General features: G+C 35.7%; 1 protein-coding gene across 5 annotated transcripts in view; it reads right to left on the bottom strand.

Moving 5' to 3' along the window:
- The window catches only part of CD36 (CD36 molecule (CD36 blood group)), an 83,299-nt gene that overhangs the window by 41,089 nt on the left and 19,884 nt on the right, over positions 1–22,326 (bottom strand). Inside the window, exon 1 of one of the 5 annotated variants that reach the window (XR_012333900.1) lies at positions 5,621–5,892. The exons of 1 other annotated variant lie outside the window; for it this stretch is intronic. The gene's annotated coding sequence lies outside the window, so the exon portion shown is untranslated. Of the gene's footprint in view, positions 1–5,620; positions 5,893–10,370; positions 10,490–12,421; positions 12,741–22,326 lie in introns of those variants that run through there. 3 more of the 5 variants (XM_019940512.3, XM_019940514.3, XM_019940513.3) reach the window with 3 other exon arrangements.

The raw sequence follows: 22,326 nt of genomic DNA, 5'->3' as shown, positions 1-22,326 counted from the left end.
CTAGGAATAAAGCTACCTAAGGAGACCAAAGACCTATATGCAGAAAATTATAAGACACTGATGAAAGAAATTAAAGATGATACAAATAGATGGAGAGATATACCATGTTCTTATATAGGAAGAATTAACATTGTGAAAATGACTCTACTACCCAAAGCAATGTACAGATTCAATGCAATCCCTATCAACCTACCACTGGCATTTTTCACAGAACTAGAACAAAAAATTTCACAATTTGTATGGAAACACAAAAGACCCCGAATAGCCAAAGCAATCTTGAGAACGAAAAACGGAGCTGGAGGTATCAGGCTCCCTGACTTCAGACTATACTGCAAAGCTACTGCAATCAAGATAGTATGGTACGGGCACAAAAACAGAAATGTAGATCAATGGAGAAGGATAGAAAGCCCAATGATAAACCCACACACATATGGTCACCTTATCTTTGATAAAGGAGGCAGGAATGTACAGTGGAGAAAGGACAGCCTCTCCAATAAGTGGTGCTAGGAAAACTGGACAGCTACATGTAAAAGTATGAGATTAGAACACTCCCTAACACCATACACAAAAATAAGCTCAAAATGGATTAAAGATCTAAATGTAAGGCCAGAAACTATCAAACTCTTAGAGGAAAACATAGGCAGAACACTCTGTGACATAAATCACAGCAAGATCCTTTTTGACCCATCTCCTAGAGAAATGGAAATAAAAACAAAAATAAATGGGACCTAATGAAACTTCAAAGCTTTTGCACAGCAAAGGAAACCATAAACAAGACCAAAAGACAACCCTCAGAATGGGAGAAAATATTTGCAAATGAAGCAACTGACAAAGGATTAATCTCCAAATTTACAAGCAGCTCATGCAGCTCAATAACAAAACAACAAACAACCCAATCCAAAAATGGGCAGAAGACCTACATAGACATTTCTCCAAAGAAGATATACAGATTGTCAACAAACACATGAAAGAATGCTCAACATCATTAATCATTAGAGAAATGCAAATCAAAACTACAATGAGATAGCATCTCACACTGGTCAGAATGGCCATCATCAAAAAACCTAGAAACAATAAATGATGGAGAGGGTGTGGAGAAAAGGGAACCCTCTTGCACTGCTGGTGGGAATGTGAATTGATACAGCCACTGTGGAGAACAGAATGGAGGTTCCTTAAAAACCTGCAAATAGAACTACCATACGACCCAGCAAACCCACTCCTGGGCATATACCCTGAGAAAACCATAATTCAAACAGAGTCATGTACCAAAATGTTCATTGCAGCTCTATTTACAATAGCCTGGAGATGGAAGCAACCTACATGTCCATCATTAGATGAATGGATAAAGAAGATGTGGCATATATATACAATGGAATATTACTCAACCATAAAAAGAAACGAAATTGAGGTGGATGGACCTAGAGTCTGTCATACAGAGTGAAGTCAGTCAGAAAGAGAAAGACAAATACCGTATGCTAACACATATATATGGAATCTAAGAAAAAATAACAATGTCATGAAGAACCTATGGGTTAGACAGGAATAAAGATACAGACCTACTAGAGAATGGACTTGAGGATATGGCAAGGGGGAAGGGTAAGCTGTGACAAAGTGAGAGAGTGGTATGCACATATACACACTACCAAACGTAGAATAGATAGCTGGTGGGAAGCAGCTGCATAGCACAGGGAGATCAGCTCGGTGCTTTGTGACCACCTCGAGGGGTGGGATACGGAGGGTGGGAGGGAGGGAGACACAAGAGGGAAGAGATATGGGAACACATGTATATGTATAACTGATTCACCTTGTTGTAAAGTGGAAACTAACACACCATTGTAAAGCAATTATACTCCAATAAAGATGTAGAAAAAGAAAAAAAGAAAGCACATTTTACCTAAACATAAACAAAAACTAAGATATTGATATCTGTAATAACTTATTGCTTGCTTAAAGTACTTAAATTTGGAAAACCAAAAATAATCAAAGGTACAGGGAAGAAAACATATTTTTGAGACCAATAAGAAGAAGGAAGAGAAAATAAAAAGAAATGTTTTAAGATATCACTAATCCCATAACTTTCTTCAGTCTATATGGAGATCAGCTGTATCCTATCAGTTCACAGACATTAAGTCCTATTCCTTTTGTAGAATTCATGAGTATATGTACACGTGGCTGTTTCTTTTTTTGCTGTCATATCTACGAAATGTTTCCAGATGAACTTATGAGATTTATGGCATTCTACTATGTTGGAAACGTGGTGATAGGAACTGAGACTGAGCTATAAGAAGCGTCTCCATTAGTAGGTCAGAAAAATAAAGTTCCCAGAGAATCTGTAATTATTCCCATGTGCAGATAGAGCTGTGTTTCCTGGGAAACTCCACTCAGAAGAGGCATGGCCCAGAGGTACAGTTTCCTGGGACGTGAACTACGAAACTTTTTCAGATTATAAGAGTATGTACTTGTACCATAAATGAGTGCCAGGACCTGGATGACATTTTCTAACTCATGAGTGAGTTAGAAATTTCCTATTCTCTCCATAAGCCTTCCTTCCACTTTTCCTTGGAATAGGAAACCAGATCACACACCTCTGTTTTCCACTAGACACACACTGTGATTCTTTTGATACACAGTCTTCCTCACCTAATAAATACAGTATCTGCCCACAAAACGCAGTTTTAGAGTTCTGGGGGTGATTAATTCAACAACAGGTTGAATATGAATGATGAATATTAGCTTTCCAAATTAAGTTCCTGTTCACACTCTTACTTTATATGATATCTAGGTGTGTTTAAAAAGCCATGATTCCCTAGCCATGAGGAAGATGCAGATTCACATCAAACTAGTTAAGTCAATCATTTAAATCTGGTTGTGTTTCATTATGTGGAAACAGAAGGGAATTAGACTAGCACTTATTTTACACACAATCCCAACATATAAAGATAGTTAAAAGAATAGCTATTGTGGTCAAAGTTGGCAAGAACTGTGGCCCTTTCCCCTTTCCGGTCACATCTCATTTGGGCTCTGAGTCATCCCCACAGAACCCAACGGCTATGTGGAAAATATTTAAATAACTAGATTAGGAGATCTCCGACACCTTCTCTTATTCAAGTTACCATAATCCTTTTAATTTATATGGGCATTTCCATCCTATCAGAATATATGGAGCTAAACATATATAACAGAAAAAAGTTTATAGACATCTATTATACAAAACAATAATATACTTTACTAAATTATGCCTTTCAAATATAACAAGTTAATACTTGTTTTGGTGGTAGTCTTAGAAAATTAAAACAATAATTACATTGACTTCATTATTACACTAAATGTTCTTCTAGAAGCAAACCAACCTTTTTGGGGTAGTTTTTGGAGTACTTAAATATAGAGATTACTATAGGTTTGAAATGATTCTCTTAGAGTCATGTCCGTTTAAACAGGATTATCTAGAGCCATTCTTTTGTTTGTTTGTTTGTTTTTGCGGTATGCGGGCCTCTCACTGTTGTGGCCTCTCCCGTTGTGGAGCACAGGCTCCGGACGCGCAGGCTCAGCGGCCATGGCTCACGGGCCCAGCCGCTCTGCGGCATGTGGGATCTTCCCGAACCGGGGCACGAACCCGCGTCTCCTGCATTGGCAGGCGGACTCTCAACCACTGCGCCACCAAGGAAGCCCTAGAGCCATTCTTGATTGTTGAGTCCTAGATAGAAATGCTATTACCTCTTTTTTCCCAGCCCAACTCTTACTGTAAACAGTAGAATACTATAAGATTTGCAATTATTCTGAGCTTTGAATTCAAATAATTAGGTTCAATTCACAGTCTAACATTATAGTTTTCTGTGGCTCAGTTTTCTCTAAAATGTGTATAAATACATCATATATGGTTTAAAATGTCAAATAAAATTCAATGAGGTAATGAATAAAAATTCCTATCATAGCACGTTATGTTATTTGAAATATTATGGAATATTATTTTGAACAATAACCTAATAGTAAAATGTTATTGCAAATTGGCCAAGTATTATTTTTTAAAAATCTAATAAATGTGTATAAGTTACACAAAGAAGAATGATTATTTCCAAAACTCTTAGGTTACAGTAAAATCTGATGAAATCGTTTATTCTTATGTATACCAGGATTTAGAATATTATGCAAATGAAAAGGCAGCTTCTAGGTTAGACTAATGCTCCTTGAAACTTTCAGCCATGACTTGGGCCAGTGAATTAAAACACGTTTGGATTAAATCAGAAAATAGTTACAGAATCCATTCCTTCAGGAAGAAAAAAAAAATCCACAAGTATTTTTTGCTAACATTTTCTTAAAAATTAAGTGTAGCAACTATAACTCCCAAAATAAATTCCAAAATTTTTAGTACACTCTGTCCAATACCTCTCCAGTTGTAATTATGTTATTCCTCCCAGCTTAACTTCTGATGAGTTTGTATTGGATTTATTGTTCCGGTCTCATAATGATTTTGGTAAATGAAAAAATTTCTATGTATTTTTCCTCTCATAAAATCCAGTCCACCACTGGACTCTCTACATAACAAAATTTTTAAAAATTATTATTTTGGTTATTTTTTGAACGAATACTAAAAGCACTGTTTCTTTTCCTAATTTAAAACTACACAGTCAAGGACTGAAAAGTACATGAAAAGATTTCAAAAACATCTTTCAATATGTTACAATTCTAGAAACTGTTAGAAATTTACTCTAGAGAATTTATGCCATTTAGAGTTATGTATAAATTCACTTACTATAAATTACTATAAATTAAAACTTTTAATTTCTCTAGAATGATTTGTCCTTTAAACTTTGTATCATCATTCAAGAAAATAATTTGCTGATATTTGTAATAAGCTTCCTAAATATCCAAAAACTTTAATTTTGTTTTTTTATTCTGTTACCAAATTTTATATAATTTATAAACATTTATATAAATCAGAATCATTATTTGGAATTAATACAATTAACCATCCCCAGTAGCAATTACAATATCTTTGTTCATTTAAAAAAAATGCTTAATAAGAATATATCCAAACATGCACTGCATTTAACCATGTAGACAAAGTCAGGTTCACTAAAAGTTGTGAAATTAAGATAGAAGATTAAACAAAATAATGACTCTCTAAAATAATAGGTAGTTAACAATTGCATATTAGAAAGCATGTTGGCATAGAGTGGCAAGTCATTTATAAGAACTAATCCTACTATACTGGTTTTTATTTATGTTGATTTTCATTCATAATTTAAATTAAAAATCATGTATAAATAGCCTAAGTAGATGATGAAAGTTCTGCAATAATCAAATTGGATAGTACATCATTTTAAATATTAACAAATAAATATTTACAAATAAACATAAGATTTTAAACATCAAGAAACAAAATGTCATAGGCTGGTGGACAAGGTTTCAATATTTTTTTAAACATAAAAGGTAAGAAGATTGATAACTTGGAAAACAACACAAACCTATGTTTTAAAAAAAGCCTAATGACTTCAAGAAAACAGTTCCTGCTTGCTGTTGCTGTTCTATAACTTCTAATGGGTGTTTATATAGTAGTGTCATCTCCTATCATTTGGGAGATAGAAATCTTTTTATTTAAAAAAAAATCATTATGACTTACCTTTAAAAAGGCTAAGAAGGATTTTTCAATCAAATGCTCCAACATTTGAACAGTCAATTCTTAGTAGGACCAAATGGTATTCTGCAGAAAACCCTACACTGAAATCCCCATTATAAAAAGTGAGTTTAAATATGCTTTAAGAAAAAAAAAAAGAGAGACAGACAGACAGACGTCAGATCCCAGTGAGTGTTCTGTTGCAAGAGTAATTAAAACAACAAACAAACAAACAAAAACCCACACACACATCCCACCACTGATATGGCTCCTACAGGTCTATTTTTATGTTCTGGTAAGGACCCATTACCCATATCTGAGATCCTCTGCAGTACTTTTTTTTTTTCTTTTGGCCATTTTCCCATCCAAGTAAGTTAGAGGCCAGAGAGACAAAAGGAACTAACTTGTTGAGTGGCCTCTAATATACTCTTTTACTACAGAATCATTATTCCAGATGATAAACTGGGCCCAGGGGTGGAAAGTGTAGATTGGGCAGAATTATCAGAGTCTAACTTTCCTGCTTGAAAACCTCATTTCATAAAGTTTAAACAAAATGTACTTTTCATAAATCTAAAGTGTGTTGAGCCTAATAATTGCGAAAACGACTGGAGACTCTGTCAATCAACAAGGATAACAAACAGACGTTTAAAAAAGGAAATAGCCTATTGTTCTAACTGGAAGTTCTTCACTATTTATTATTTTCTCTTAGTTTTATAGAAGTTTCACGAGCACAGCAAAATCCTTCTACGAAAACACCCAGAATTAAATTTCTCTTAGATCTCTTCAGATAAAAAGACAACTGTTACATAACATTTAAATAATTCTACTATTTAGGATGACCTTTTAATATAAAAAAGCATATACTAAAGTTACTTTAAAAGAAAGTAATTATTTTAAAATCTAACCAAATCTTGCACTTTGGGAGGATAAAAAAGACCCTCAATATTAAAAATACATTTTTACAAAGAAATTCTCAGAAACATACAGGCAAAAATCAAAATCTTCAGAAGGTTAAACTGTCATCTATCAGACAGATCAGCTAAATAAATGCCTCTAAGTCAGCCTTGAAAGACAACAACCTAACAGTAATAGGCAGAAATACATTTAGTTCATCAGATTGTATTTAAACCAGTCCTCATTGGATTGCTTGTGCTGTCACTTCTGGGCATGTGTTGGATCCTCTCATTTGCTAGCTGTGCAATACAACTGGAAAGGAATCCAAAGCACTTTTTTTCCTCTAGCATTGCTTTCTTTCTCCAGGATATTTTTACAGACACATTTATTTAAAAATTAATAATAAGTTATAAAAGTCTTCAGGTATATTAGAATTTTAAAAAAATATCTGATCATTTAATTATAATAAAGTAGAAATGGCCTTGTGTAATCTCATTGTGATTGGTGCTTTTCATTTAAAAAGAATAACTTACAGAGATTTCAGATAATTTAAAAAGATGATTCCCTTATAATTGTGACCTTTTAACTTTGTGGTATTAATAAAAAGGTAGTATAAAAGCTAATTTAATAATTATTTTGATTAAGAGTATCTATTTTATTGTATGTAAGCTACTTTGATACCTTGCCTTCTCAGCCTTCTCACAGATACACACACATACACACACCCTCCAGTGTGACAATTCAGAAAGAGTCCACCAACATAGGAGTTCAGATGCCATTTTAAACAGCATATCTTAAATATATTGAAAGGCTAGTTAAATTATTATTTTTTTAAATTTTGGTTGTGTCAGGTCTTGGTTGCAGCATGCGGGATCTTTCATTGCAGTGTGTGGGCTCTTCGTTGTGGCGCATGGGCTCAGTAGTTGTGGCACGCGGGCTTAGTTGCCCTGCAGCATGTGGGATCTTAGTTCCCTGACCAGGGACTGAACCCACGTCACCTGCATTGGAAGGCTGATTCTTAACCACTGGACCACCAGGGAAGTCAAGGATAGTTAAATTATAATGAAAATTTGAACACTGTTAGAGAAAGATGATTCAGAAAAAATACGTGTAAAATAGATGCCTAAGCTGACACTGAACTTACTTGGATCACTATTTACTCAGTAGCCTAATGCCATCCAAATCCTCTCTCTCTGGAGAGGAAAATGTCACACCCTCCCATGAGCAGCCCAAAGAATCAAATTTACATTCCCAGAGGCAGCTGCTAAGTGTTCAATCCCATAGGCAACCGTTCTGAGTAGCTTAGCACACAACACCCAGGAAATCTAGAGCTAAGTAAAATCTGCAACCATATATCTACATTTTGAGCAAAATATTCATCTTGAACAAGGCAGAAAACTGCCGCACCCATTTCTGAGTAATGCGTGTTGGGGTTTTCATTTTAAAAATATAATGTATGTGCAATATTTTGAAGTGATATTTTTATATGAGGCTATATACCTTGCCTTCTGTAAATCCACTACAGCACTAGACAAAATTTAGTAGAATGAAAGATAAAACTGTCAATATGCTTAAGTCAGCTTAGGCACAGTGCTTTGGGAAGTCTTTTTTTTTCTGGAAGACCACTTAGAATTTGGAATCAGACAGACATCCATGACTTCTGATGTTACCATTGCTAGCTATACTGACTGGGGATTAGGAGTTAAATAACTACTTACTCTTATTTTCTTAATCAGAAAATGGAGAATGAAGTCTTTATTGAATTTGTTACAATATTGCTTCTGTTTTATGTTGTGGTTTTCTGGCCGCGAGGCATGTGGGATCTTATCTCCCTGACCAGGGATCAAACCCACACCCCCTGCATTGGAAGGTGAAGTCTTAACCACTGGACCACCAGGGAAGTTCCCATATAGTTTTGTTTACTGTGCTAGGACACTAGTAAATAGCAGAAAGTGAAATTTAAAAGTATGTACTTTTTTTGGCAGGGGGAGTTTTACCAAATTTCTGTTCATACATGTACACAGCAATGTGTGAAAATGCCTGTCTCACACTGGTTTACACTAAACTTTGTTTTTAACAAGTACTTATTTTATCGGTAAATATTTAATTGAGTGAAGGTTCACCTATTTTCTTAAGCGTATTGGCATTTATATTTTTAAATATTTGTGATAATACCTTTGTTCATCTTTTTTATTCCCCTGTGGGTTTGTTTGTCCTTCCTTATTAGCTAGTAAGGCAATAGCCAGTCTTCTGACATTTGACAGTTTTTAAAACTTTTTTTGACTATTTTAAACTTTATTTTTATTGCATTTTTAAATTACTGACAATTTCAATTTTTATGCCATTAACTTTCACAGCAATTCCTTTTAGGTATTGTGTCATGCTTTGAAAGTCTTTCTCGAAGAATATAAAAAATAATAAACTTTCTTCTAGCATTTGTATGGTTTCAAAAAATCCTTTAGAACAGTACTTCTAGATGAGCTGATTCATGGAATTTAACACTTGTGAAATAAAAGAGGAAGAGTAAAGTATGTTGAGTAATTATAAACATTGCAACATATGTGAGAAGCAGACAATGTAGGCATAATACGAGTTCTAGAAGAGGAATCACACAGCCCAAGTCCTGACTACAGCTCTTTTAATAATAATAGGTTTTGTGAACTGGGCAGCACACAGTCCTCATATTCCTGATTTCCTTTCTTGTCAAAGAGAATAACTACAGAGCCTACCTACAGCCTCAAGCTGAAGAGCAAATCATATGTTAGATTTAAATTTAAAACGTAAAGATGTATGCAGATTCTATATAGTAGATTAAAATTTTTAAGTGATTCATTTTTTTTTACAGTCTAGCAAATGAAAAGAATTTTGGTATCATATGCTTTGCAATTCTAGATTGTATGGGCAATCAAAGACCTATAAATTATGATGATGATAAGGTAACAGAGTTAACATGTATTGGGGGCTTACTGTCTGCCAGTTGTTGAAATAAGTGTTTCACATAAGTTATCTCACTGACCCACCACACCACCTTACTATTTTCTTTAGATAACTAGTTGAGGTCACACAGCTAGCATGTGCCAAAACAAGGATTAAAACCCTGAAAGATTGACTGAAGGGCCTATACTCTTTTCTGAAATTAAAAAAATATATATAAATAAGTTCTTGATCAATACCTCATTTACGTATTCTTTTCAACACATTTGTTCAAACTGAATAACAATTATAAATAACCTCCTCTTAGAAAATGATATCTAAGTACAATAACCAAGGAATGAACAGTGAACATATTCTGTAAGTGGCAGTTAACAATTATTTTGAGATTAGCTAAAACAAAATTCATTCTGAAGACCTATAACACATAACACTGTAAAGTATCTCAAAACATTAGTCACCAGTGTAAAACCATAAGGCAAAATTCGTCTTATCACTTTAATCCTTGGGCTAACTCATCATGAAGATCTATACACACACACATATTTATGCACATGCATACGGCACCTGACTGTGTGTGTTATATAAACAAATACCTAGTTTTTCAATTGCTGCCTTACATTTATGGAAGTATTAAACCAATGGCAGGTTCTACCTGCTTCATGTGGTGAGGAGGGCCTTCACATGCAGGAATAAAAATAAATATATACGTACATAACTTTAAAAGAGAATATTAAATTCACAAGACACAGCAGTACACGGTAATGCCAGCGAAAGCTTGAGAGATTAAAATGGAAGTTTTTAATATCACGTTTAAAGGAAAAATTGAAAGGACATCATTAAAGGTAAAATGCAGAATATCAGGGTCATTAAAGTTTAGACTTAAGCTATGTCGTCTAATGAATAGAGCACACAATGAAAGTAAACTTACTGCATTAGTGATATAAAGTAAACTTCCCCATATGTCTCATAGAAGTCATGGTAGGAGCTGTGTGTAAAAGACAGATTAAAGAGAGCACCTCTGTATATGCGGATAGTCTCATGTGGGCTGGGCCAGATCAATATGTAAATTTCACAGGCCTTCTAAGTATGTTGGCGGCACCTATCTTTACTTGAACTGTTTGCAAAACAGACTTAACTCTCTAAGGAGAGTGGGGAAAAGTCAACATTTAAGCAATACTATGAACCTTAAGGAAGTGTTAAGATCAGCATAGTTGTCAGGACAATTTGTCTTCATACATTAGAAAGGAAATTATTAGGGGGAAAAAACAGAAATCTTCAGGTAAAAGAATAACTAGACCTCAAAGCATGTTGTTATGAAATAATAAGAAAAAATCAATAATCAATTACAAAAATAAGCATTTAGCTAACCAAATACCAGAAAAAGGTTGAAAAAAATTATGTGAGCAATTAATTTATAATTTCACATGGCAGAAATATAAAATTCATTGAATTGAGGGTACAACAGAGTTTTGTGTTGAGAAATGTCATCTACACTATAAATAGTCCCTGAAGTGGGGTCTTAAAAAGGAAATCAATAAAATAATTTTAAGGGTTACAGAAATCAATTTACACATTCACATTAGCTGATGGCTTGATCAAGGTGATATGCTATAAAAGGCTAAGAAGCTTTCATTGTGATGAATGTATAAAACCAGAAAAGAAATCAGAGGGATAATGAGACTTAAAGTGATTTTGTTCCATGTAGTAAATAAACAGACATACTAACCATACTCTCTAGTCTGTCTTTTAAACAATTATATTGACATCTATGCCATCTGACAATCTGTTAAGTTCGGAGATACACAGCACTTGGGTGTCAAATTCCTGAAAGAGTTAAACTCACATACATGCATGCACAGGCACACGCACGCACGCACGCACGCACACACACACACACACACACAGACACTTTTCCAGGGACATGGAAGCATACCTAATTAAATTCTTTTTTAAAGCTTAGAAATAAAATACTTTCTAAGAAGTATGTCACGTAACAGTAATTTATCTTAGAAATCGCCACACAGGAAATAAGATATTTCTGATGCCTTTCTTTTTCTGTTTGTTTGCTTGAAAATGGAAAAGTTTGATCCTTCTGCCCTGACACTTTGAAGAAACATTTGGCACAAACCTTGCATTTGAGTGGCACAGCAGCTTCTGCTAGAAGCTTTAAAGAAATATTAAACAGCCTATCAAACCCTATAGTGAAATCAAATCATCATTTTCCAGGTTGGTTCTCAGTGGGCTTAAGGGAAGCATTTGCTTGTGGATAAGCCAGAGTTTTCTGTCTTCCAAGAAACCAAAGTGTTTGGTTTAGAGTTCTGCTTCTGAAATGAACTCCTTAGAAGAACTTGAAATAAATTCTTAAGATTTCCAAGAATCCATAAGGATTCAAAGTGGGAACATCCTGCTCTAAATGTATTTTTCAGTTTGAACAAAGTCTCGTGTAATAGTCTGTAAAAACAAAACAAAAACCTGTGTAACACACATACATACCCACATATAGAGTGTATGGGTGTGTGGCTATATATCTATCTAATATATCAAATAAAACTTCTAGAAGCAAATATTTTCCTGGAAATGTTATACATCATTTAAATTTCTTTCTATATATTTTATCTTCATGACTATATTCTATAAATCATAAACATTAAAATCCAAACAGAATAAAAGTGACAGACTACTATACTATCATGCATAAGGTAGATATCATAAAAATTCAGAATTCTAAAATATCAGAACCCTGCAACTGTTCTGCATGTTTCTCTGTGACAGTTGGTTATCTGCTTGAATGAAAGAAATGACAACTAGTCAGGGGTACAGTAAAACCTTCCCTTTAGTTTCTGCACACTTAAACTTTGAATAATAGAGAAGTTCAATTTACCTATTAAACTTCATTTTAGCCCTAACGTTTTTAGTAGCATCATTAAAGTTTGTTTCACATTAGGGGGCACTGACAATGGACTTGATAAAGGAATTTACCTTATGGTTAAGTAGAAAGAAATCTTCTATTCTGAAGTAGGTTTAAATAACATCAGCCGTGTCTTTATGCAAGTGTCTGTCATCCTCATCGTTCTCCAACAAGCGACCAAGGACTCAAATCATGTTCATTCTCACCATCCCCTTTCAGATTCCGGAAAGCTGCTCTTCTCTTTTCTCCGGAGGTTGTGACTTAAGTAAACAGTAGCAGGTTATGGAATCTGAATTGCTAGGGAATGTCACCCTAAATGACTCTACTGGTCCTCCTAGTTTTGCACTGGCTCATTAGTACATTTATCCTCAGAGATTGCTAACACAAGTGTTTTCCTGGCTTTCAGGGCCCAGGGCCCTCAGTTGTGGTATTTAGCAAGCAAACTGTCTTGCTCCACATTGCTTCCTGTTCATGGGTAAAGGTACAAATGTGAATCGAGATGTTTATGTTATCCAAGTGCGTTTCAGTGTACTCTGTAGTACACCTTTTGTTAAGGACACAGGGCTTTCCTGTTGAGAGTGAATACGCTGAGATCTCATTGTTTTCCCAATCTGTGCGTACAAGGCTTGGGGCACCATCCTCCATGTAGTCCAAGGACTAAAAACATTTTCTGGACATGATCCAAGACTGCTGCAGGCCTGTTTTTCCTTTCATTTTCTACAACTCCTCAGGGAAAACTGGATAATCACAGTAGGTTGAAGAAATGAGGACTACAGTGATTAATAACTGGAGGTGAAATAAGCCCATAAAAACATGGAAACCATACCATTTCATGCAACTCAAAATTAAAAACCACTAAATATTTCCCATGTTTTAAATAAGTCTGTCCCAAAATATTATTTTTATAGTAAGTTTCAGTATAGACTTCTCTCCTCCACAAGATTCCAGTTTTCATTTTTCCTTCTTTTCTTCCTTGGTTTACCTTGCATTTATCTGTCCTAGTTGATTTTTATTTGACATCTCATTTTAATCTTTCTAATAGTTTTTCAAAATTAAATGTGGTTTTAGGTATGTAAGTTTGAAATTGCATCCAGATTAACTTACTGCAATTATACTTACAAAATCACAGCTATTCCTAAATTAGCAGAAACCATGAATTCATTTGTTCCTTCACTCTTTTTTTTTTAAACATCTTTATTGGAGTATAATTGCTTTACAATGGTGTGTTACTTTCTGCTTTACAACAAAGTGAATCAGTTATACATATACATAAGTTCCCATGTCTCTTCCCTCTTGCGTCTCCCTCCCACCCTCCCTATCCCTCCCCTCCAGGCGATCACAAAGCACCGAGCTGATCTCCCTGTGCTATGCGGCTGCTTCCCACTAGCTATCTACCTTACATTTGGTAGTGTATATATGTCCATGCCACTCTCTCGCTTTGTCACAGCTTACCCTTCCCCCTCCCCATACCCTCAAGTCCATCCTCTGGTAGGTCTGTGTCTTTATTCCCATCTTACCCTTAGGTTCTTCATGACCTTTTTAATTTTCTTTCTTAGATTCCATATATATGTGCTAGCATACGGTATTTGTCTTTCTCTTTCTGACTTACTTCACTCTGTATGACAGACTCTAGGTCCATCCACCTCACTACAAATAACTCAATTTCGTTTCTTTTTATGGCTGAGTAATATTCCATTATATATATGTGCCACATCTTCTTAATCCATTCATCTGTCGATGGACACTTAGGTTGCTTCCATGTCCTGGCTATTGTAAATAGAGCTGCAATGAACATTTTGGTACATGACTCTCTTTGAATTATGGTTTTCTCTGGGTATATGCCCAGTAGTGGGATTGCTGGGTCATATGGTAGTTCTATCTGTAGTTTTTTAAGGAACCTCCATACTGTTCTCTATAGTGGCTGTATCAATTTACATTCCCACCAACAGTGCAAGAGTGTTCCCTTTTCTCCACACCCTCTCCAGCACTTACTGTTTCTAGATTTTTTGATGATGGCCATTCTGACCGGTGTGAGACGATTCCTTCACTCCTTTTATTGATACACTCACATTATCCACTTAATGGGTATTTCTGTTTTGAAAGACACCTACCTCCTGATGGCAGTTCAATACATAACCACGGGTTTCCAAATATTACCAAAAAATATTTTAGTTATAACTGAACCTTATTCTGCCACTTATCCTTTTAAGCTCATATTTATTTACCATCCTGTGTAGTAGAAAATATTTAAATTCTTCAAGCTATGAAACTAAAAAAAACAAAGATTAAACTAAGTTTGTACTGTTTACTAAACTTTCTCTGGCTTATTTGCCATGTCATTTAGGTTAGGGAAAAAATGCTGTGGTGATTTGCCTTTTTAAGTCTTTTGGTGCCAATTAATTACAGGGAAAACCTTTTCTTTCTATAAAACATTCTACCATTGAAGATGTCACCCTTTCAGGCAATCTTCCTCCAATCTTAGGTGAATAAAATTAAAATTGAAAATAGACAATATCTGTTTTTTGAAAAATTCCAATGTGCATGTGTTAAGACATGCTTTAGGAGATTGGCTTCAATTTTTTAAAGATGAAACATAATGAATAAATATAACCAAATTCATCCATTTTGATTGACTAAGTCATAATCTCGATGGGACATTTCTACATGCTTAAGAATTTCCCAGAGGAAAGGAAGATAGTAATGTTTCTTCAAGAACTTATCCTCAGATCCTTAGTACATCCTGTGTAGTGAGAAGCAACTAGTGTTCCGGAAGCCACAAGCAGCTGACTTTGCTTTCAGAGATGCGCCTCAATACTGAGTACAGAAGGAAAGATTCAAAAGCTACCTCCAGGGCTTCCCTGGTGGCGCAGTGGTTCAGAGTCCGCCTGCCGATGCAGGGGACACGGGTTCGTGCCCCGGTTCGGGAAGATCCCACATGCCGCGGAGCGGCTGGGCCCGTGAGCCATGGCCGCTGGGCCTGCGCGTCCGGAGCCTGTGCTCCGCAACGGGAGAGGCCACAACAGTGAGAGGCCCGCGTACCGCAAAAAAAAAAAAAAAAAAAAAGATTCAGTAGCCCAAGTCAGGTATACAAGATGATGACTAAGTTTCCCTAACCTGAGGGTAAAATAAAATTGCAAAGTCACCTCTCTAGCAAGTCACAGTGACCACTTGCTGACTAGATCCATTCCAGGAATGCCCCAGTAGAAACTGCCTGTGACCTCTACTGGTTACTGTTGACTATAAGAGATGGGGGAGGATAGATTCTTCTTTCTCCACGACTGGGAAGACAACCACTCTGCCTTACAATCTTAATATAAGAGACTCCAAAACATATATAATAATATTCATTCTAAGTGCCTCTTCGGGTAAAAGTGGCCATCTATAATTTAACAGTCTTCCTGGGCATATATCTTCTTAAGAATAAAAGGTAGCCGCACATGAATTTGCCCTTTTAATATGGTGCTCTATTAAGATATTCCATCGTTGCACATATACAAGCATAGGTAAGTTGGAGGGTTTGGACAATTTCAAATATTTTTGAATGTCATCTTATCACTTAGTATTGTAGTTATTACTGACAAGATCATAGTAAAATTACAACACCTGACCAACTCCTTCCATTTTCTTTTAGACACAATTTCTTATCTAAAAGCTTGGGACAGGGTGCCTGAATGTCTATACCATCTCATATATTCTATTCCTTAAGAGAAGAGAAAAATGCACGTATAGCTTAAACTGGACAAGAACAAAGCAAAACTCAGAGCAAAGTAAGAGATTTTAGTATTGCAGGCACTGGTCTTGAGTCCTACACTGTTAGGCTAGATAACTTCACAGTGATTATATAGGTGTAATTACCAGTTAGAAGTCCGATGAAAAAGTGCAAGGCCACCGATGTCAACGCACTTTCAAAATGCTGGTTGGAGGATACGGAATTAACACTGATGACTCTGGTTGTGTTTGCCTTAAGTGCTGGGTCAGGTCACCGCTGTACATCAATCAGCCCCACCTCCAAGTATCCAAGAATGGCTGTGATTGACCCTCCAGTGAGGCAGTGGGATTCCTAAACCAAAGTAAACCCTGCAGGCTATATTTGCCAAGCTCTCCAGCTTGAAAATAAGCTGCTCTTCCCCCTGGTTCTTTCCTTAAAAAAAGAAACAATTACTCTGTGACATTTAAAAGAACACAGAAGCAACTCCTTCTCCAGGGATATCCCTACTTATTTTCTCATAGCAATTCCCTTGACTCTTTTCATCCTTCGTCTTTGTTTAGGACATTACAGTCTTCCTAGGAACCACATAACAACATGCACACTGGTCTTTAGGATAAGAAACAAAGCATCAGGGAATATTCTAGTTTGTGGAAAGCTGGAGATGCTAGGAACGTTGGGCACGGTCTTGCAAAATGAGCAAGTTCAAGTTTATGATAGTTATGACATTCTTTTGCCATGTAAGATTAGCAATATTTGGTGAGTATGCTATTATATTTGCAACTCATTAGAATAAAGAAACTAAGACAAAAATAAAGATATTCTAAAAGCAAATCAAGCCATTACAGTATATGCTACATTAGACAAAAAAATGTATGATTTTCTCCATATCTCTTAAAGTAATAATTCTGTAAAGGTTAAAGTTGATGACATGCATCCTCATACACACACACACACACACACACACACACACACACACACATATACTCAATGAATATTCATGATGTGGCCACTGTGTGCCTAGAATCCTGTCACAAAGAAGAAGAAAGCATGATCCCTACAGGAAGGTTTTCTGTAATGAACTTCAAATACTCGCATATAAAATGCAATGAGGGAGTACTGAATACTTTTAATCTACCATCTCGAAATGGGCAGCTACCCTAGTTGTGAATATTCATTCTAGAACTGTTTACTTAGTGTGTAATCAAAATCTGTAATTTAGTTATCTTTATCTCCTAAAATCTGGAAATTTTCATAATAAATGTAACAATGAGGTTTTTACTGCTGGAATTAATGGTCTCAAAGATTTACGAATTGGCTAGAAATATTACTGGCCTAAGTCTCTGCCCTTACATTATAGGCTATAAAAACCCACTAAGCCCAGTTCAGAAATGGCCCATTGTCCAGCTCTTGATTTCAGGGCATTCCTGGTTGCCTGACTGGGACTGGATGGTTAGCTGAATTCTGTAGTTAGTATGTTAAGTCTGTGCCTCTGAGGAATCTTCCATGCAAGAACTACTGGGATACTTAAAAGGACTGGGTGGGGACTTCACAGAGCACATGGAGCAGGTTGGGTTCCTGCTGGCTACTTAACTCCTTCCATCAGAAGCCAATTCTGAGAAGGTTTCTCTGTAGCTGTCTTTCGAAGAGATCTATAGCTCACCCTACTGTTGTTTATTGGAAGCTACCAATATTTACCAAGATAACCCAATAATAGTGTGTGCCCAAATTGGCTTGGATAGTTTAGCAACGCTTACCTTCAAGGAGGTCATAGTTTAGAGGTGTAGCTCAGACACAGAGGACAATTCTACATAAAGATTCCAGTGTAAACAGCCACAAGTCTCCAGGCTCACAGGACATTCACATTTACTCAGATATAAATAGCTGTGACTGTTAGTTCAAAGACCTTTTACCCACTTCCATGTATGACACATTTTTTCTCTCTCTCGTTTGTGACCTTTATGCTACAAAATGTGAAGGAATTTTAAGAATCATCTAGTCTTAATCACTTAGCAGATGAAGCTTCAGAGGTCTGGGGAAATGCTCTTTTTACACTGCCCTAGTGGCAGTTAAAAAAAAAAACTCCTCAGCTAGAATATTGCTCTCTTTTTCTCCTTTTCACATATCTTGTCCCAGGATCTGGCCTGATATTTGCTAATGTATTACTTTAGTTTTTTTGTGTATGTCATTATACTCTGTTCTTCTTCAGCAGTGCTAGTCAGTTTAATATTAATTTCCTGGATAATTGGAATAATTTACAACTCTTCGATTCCCACACACTGTACCCTGTTACTAGAGTGAAGTTAGTTTTTTTAAATTATTCTGGTTCCAATGCTCTTTTGGCTTTTTAAATTTTACTTTGTTTTAAATACGTTTTTAAAATTATTTAAATTAAATTATTAAATATAAAAGTAGAATACTATTTCTTCTCCCTTATAAGGACAACTTGAAAAGTTCTAAGAAAGGATAAGGGGGAGGACAAATATTTGTTAACATATTATCATGCTAAATGCTTCCATGTCATTATTTAAGTCTACAAAAAATTCTGCAGGGCTTCCCAGGTGGTGCAGTGGTTGAGAGTCCGCCTGCCAATGCAGGGGACACGGGTTCATGCCCCGGTCCGGGAAGATCCCACATGCCGCGGAGCAGCTGGGCCCGTGAGCCGTGGCCGCTGGGCCTGCACATCTGGAGCCTGTGCTCCGCAACGGGAGAGGCCACAACAGTGAGAGGACCGCGTACAGCAAAAAAAAAAAAAAAAAAAAATTCTATAATTAGGTATTGTTAACCACATTTTTACAGAGGGCATAACTGACAAAGAAAATTAGAAAAATTAGATAAATGCTAAGATTTCCAGGATTTGTATGAAATAGGTCACCTTGGGTTTATGTATCCAGGTGACAAGTAATATCAAAGATTAGTCAGAAGACATAAGGATGCATGATCATGTAAGGCATTTTCTTGCCCATATCTAAATCCTTACCTTGTGTCAATATAAACCTCCCAGCAAATGCATTGTGCTATGCTACTGTGATGTTTCAGAATTATTTTCATTTTTTTCATATGCAGATTATAGTTAAAATAACTCATTTGTTCACAAAATTACTCAATTTAATAAACTATTCCTCCTTGTACTAGATATTTCTGGGTCCAGAAATTATGAAAATAAAATAAATAAAACTCTAGCTTCATGGAATGACAGACAGACATATAGAAAAATTATTATAAAATCAAACAATAGATGGTCTAATGGAAGGTTTATGGTACAGTGGAAAACCTACAGAGCGGGGAGGTTTTAGAAGGAGAGATGACAAACTTCTCAGAGAACCTGATATTCCAGCTTCTTCCTCAAGCATGAGTCAGAGAACAATTAACCATGTATTGGCTAACACAGAGAACACACTGGCTAACATAAAGGCAGAGAATATTTCTCCATCTTTTGAAGGATACAGGAGTTTCTACCAGAAGCCAGTGACTTCAAGGAAGAAAATGTAAAAAGTTGCTGTGGCAACATCAAAATATATAAGATTAGAGGAAATTCAATGCAAATGAATTGAGTGTCTGCTATGTCCAGGCACTGTTAGGGAAAAAAATGTAGTTTCACCTTAAAATTTAAAAGAAATTTGTATTAAACTACCAAAAGTTATAATCTTTTATTGCATAAAAACAGTACAAGTAAGAACTAAAAATTCTGCTTCAAAGCACAAAAATTTTATCGCATACGGAAAAAAGAAGAAAACCATACTGGATGCATTTTACAAGCATCTTTGTTATGTTACTATCTGGTGCCTATATAGATAAAGAAAGGCTCATTTAAATTTAGAAAATGAAAGCAAATATGTTGACTGTTATAAAAAAAACCTACCAGTTTAATTTGAAAATGATGGAGATTAAAAGTAAAGGTGTATACATAACTTTGGAAGCACTTCAATGATTTTTAAATTGAAAACTAGTCAGACTAAATGTATCAACGGTAAGTGTTTAAGGTAGTTACAGATTTCTTTGCTGTATTAAGTAATGTAAATTTTAAAAAAGATCTTAGTATGTCTCTATGTCTCTTATTATAGATAAAACTTATCACCTTACTATGAATGTTAGGGATTAGAGAAAGCAAACATTCATACTCAGGGCTAAGGAAATAAGAAACCTGAGGTTGTATAAATACTAATTCACAATAAGATAGAAAATTAATAATGCATTCTTATTTAAAAAAAAATAAACCTGGGGGAAATTTATTTCCATTTGAAAGCACAGAGGAAAAATATTTTAAAATAAAAATTTCTTGCTTCTTCTATTTTTCACCATAAAACTTTCTGAAAGTATGTAGAGCCTAGATTGTAGCACTATGTCATGGAAGTTGGCTATTTAGAAGTACTGCTTTTCCTCTAATCTCCTTTATTCCCCTCACTTTAAAAGTTTTTTCACAATCTCAGATCACTCATTTTAAAATGGGCTCTACAGGTACCACCCAATTATAATGCTTTCTGATTATATTCACTTCCAAACTCTACTAACCTTACCAGACTCAGAGGCAACATGAGGATAGCACACTCTCTCCATGTGTAACCCTCTCTCTGGCGTCTGTTAGGCAGTTTGTCCTGGAGTCTCTCCCTCTTCTCTATTGCTCAACTGGATTAAGTAAGAAGCAGCAGAGGTTTGCTCTTGCCTATCTAATAGGTAACTCCCAGAGTCCCTGGGGGCAGGGAGTGGACTCTTCTTGCCTTGAAATTCACTGAGCTTCAATGTCTAAACTCACAAATCAATGTTCAGGTACATGGGCAACCTCATAGATTGAGACAACAGGTCAAATAATTATTTAAGTCTAACTGTAAATACAACCTAAATGGTATCTTGTGTCCTTTCCTCCTTTAGGTTAAGTGTAACCAAAGCTATTTCTGGCGAGTACTTTTAAAAGTCATTGAACTTATCTCCAGAATCTGTCTAGAGGGCAGTTGACACACTTGTTGCGTGTTGACTGACTTTTAAAATAACCACATCACCATTTTTATTCCTTGGAATATCACTTGGCATTTAATGTGTGAAATGATAATCTTATTAGAAGCTCATTTTTTGAAAAACCCAAATTATGTCATGTTATACATACGGCTGACACTGAGGGTGCTTACCATAGGCCAGACGCCATTCTAAGCACTCTATATGGATTATCTAAATTAATCTTCATAAAAATGACTTGAAATAAGAATTACTGTTTTGCTAATATTACAACTGGCAAAAATACTAAAGCACTGAGAGGCAAAAGGACTGAGAGGTTAAGTAAACTGCTCAAGGTCAAAGAGTGCTGAGCTACTATGGTTGTATCAATTAGGATGCTTTTGCCTGCAAGTAACATAATACTCCAATAAAGTAGATCAGAACATAGTGGGAACTACTCTACTTGTCAAGTAATAAATATTAGGAAATAATTATCAGCTTCCAAAATGCTAGCTTTTCTCCAAAGCAGCCATTTTACAATATTGGGCTGTCATACCATCTTGATAATACAGTTATTCGCTCAAATTGCACATACATGTGTATGTATATGCAATCAATGCTAAACAAAGACCGTAGAAATGCCACCACCTCTCCTGTCACCTAGAGGGGTATATTTCTTTAAAGGGAGAAAAAAATTACATGTTAAGTTTTCAAAATCAAATCAAAGTTCAAAATAAAAATCAAGTCGAAGTTTCCATCACTCCCAGAAAACAGAATTGTCTATCCTGACAAAGGGAATGTGAAATATAAAATTAACTAATCTAAAACAAAGAAAAGTTATCATGGTTACCTGATAAACCATGAAAACCCATGGAAGGGTTTTCCATTTGTTTTGGCAAGAAAGAAACTTTGGGGATGGCTGTATATTACTGAAGTGGAAATGAGTGTTATAGTCATAGACTCAGGTCTGCAAAAATGAAATTTCATTTTACCTCAAGCCTCCATTCTGCCTGGTCCAGCATAATTTAGTCACTTTTAAGAAACTTTTCATTTTTGATATTTCTCAGTCATTTCAAGTTTAAAACTGTGTTATATTTTTCTCAATAGGTGCTATTTTCAGAGGAGGAGATGAGAACACAGAGCATGCCCTCTCTAAATTTGTGGCTATAACTTTCCCTCATCCTGGTCTTGAGCACTTTGCAGGTGATGGCTCTTTTTCTCAGCTGACTTGCACAAACGTCAAGGGTCTTAAGCTCAGTGTTGGGGTCCCAGGGGCTCCATAACACATAACTGCCTACACACTACACACACAGCCCAGGATACTCCACTGCTCTGGTGCCA

Source organism: Tursiops truncatus, chromosome 9 (assembly GCF_011762595.2).
Source record: "Tursiops truncatus isolate mTurTru1 chromosome 9, mTurTru1.mat.Y, whole genome shotgun sequence".
NCBI lineage: Eukaryota > Metazoa > Chordata > Mammalia > Artiodactyla > Delphinidae > Tursiops > Tursiops truncatus.
This window is presented reverse-complemented; position numbering and strand designations above follow the sequence as displayed.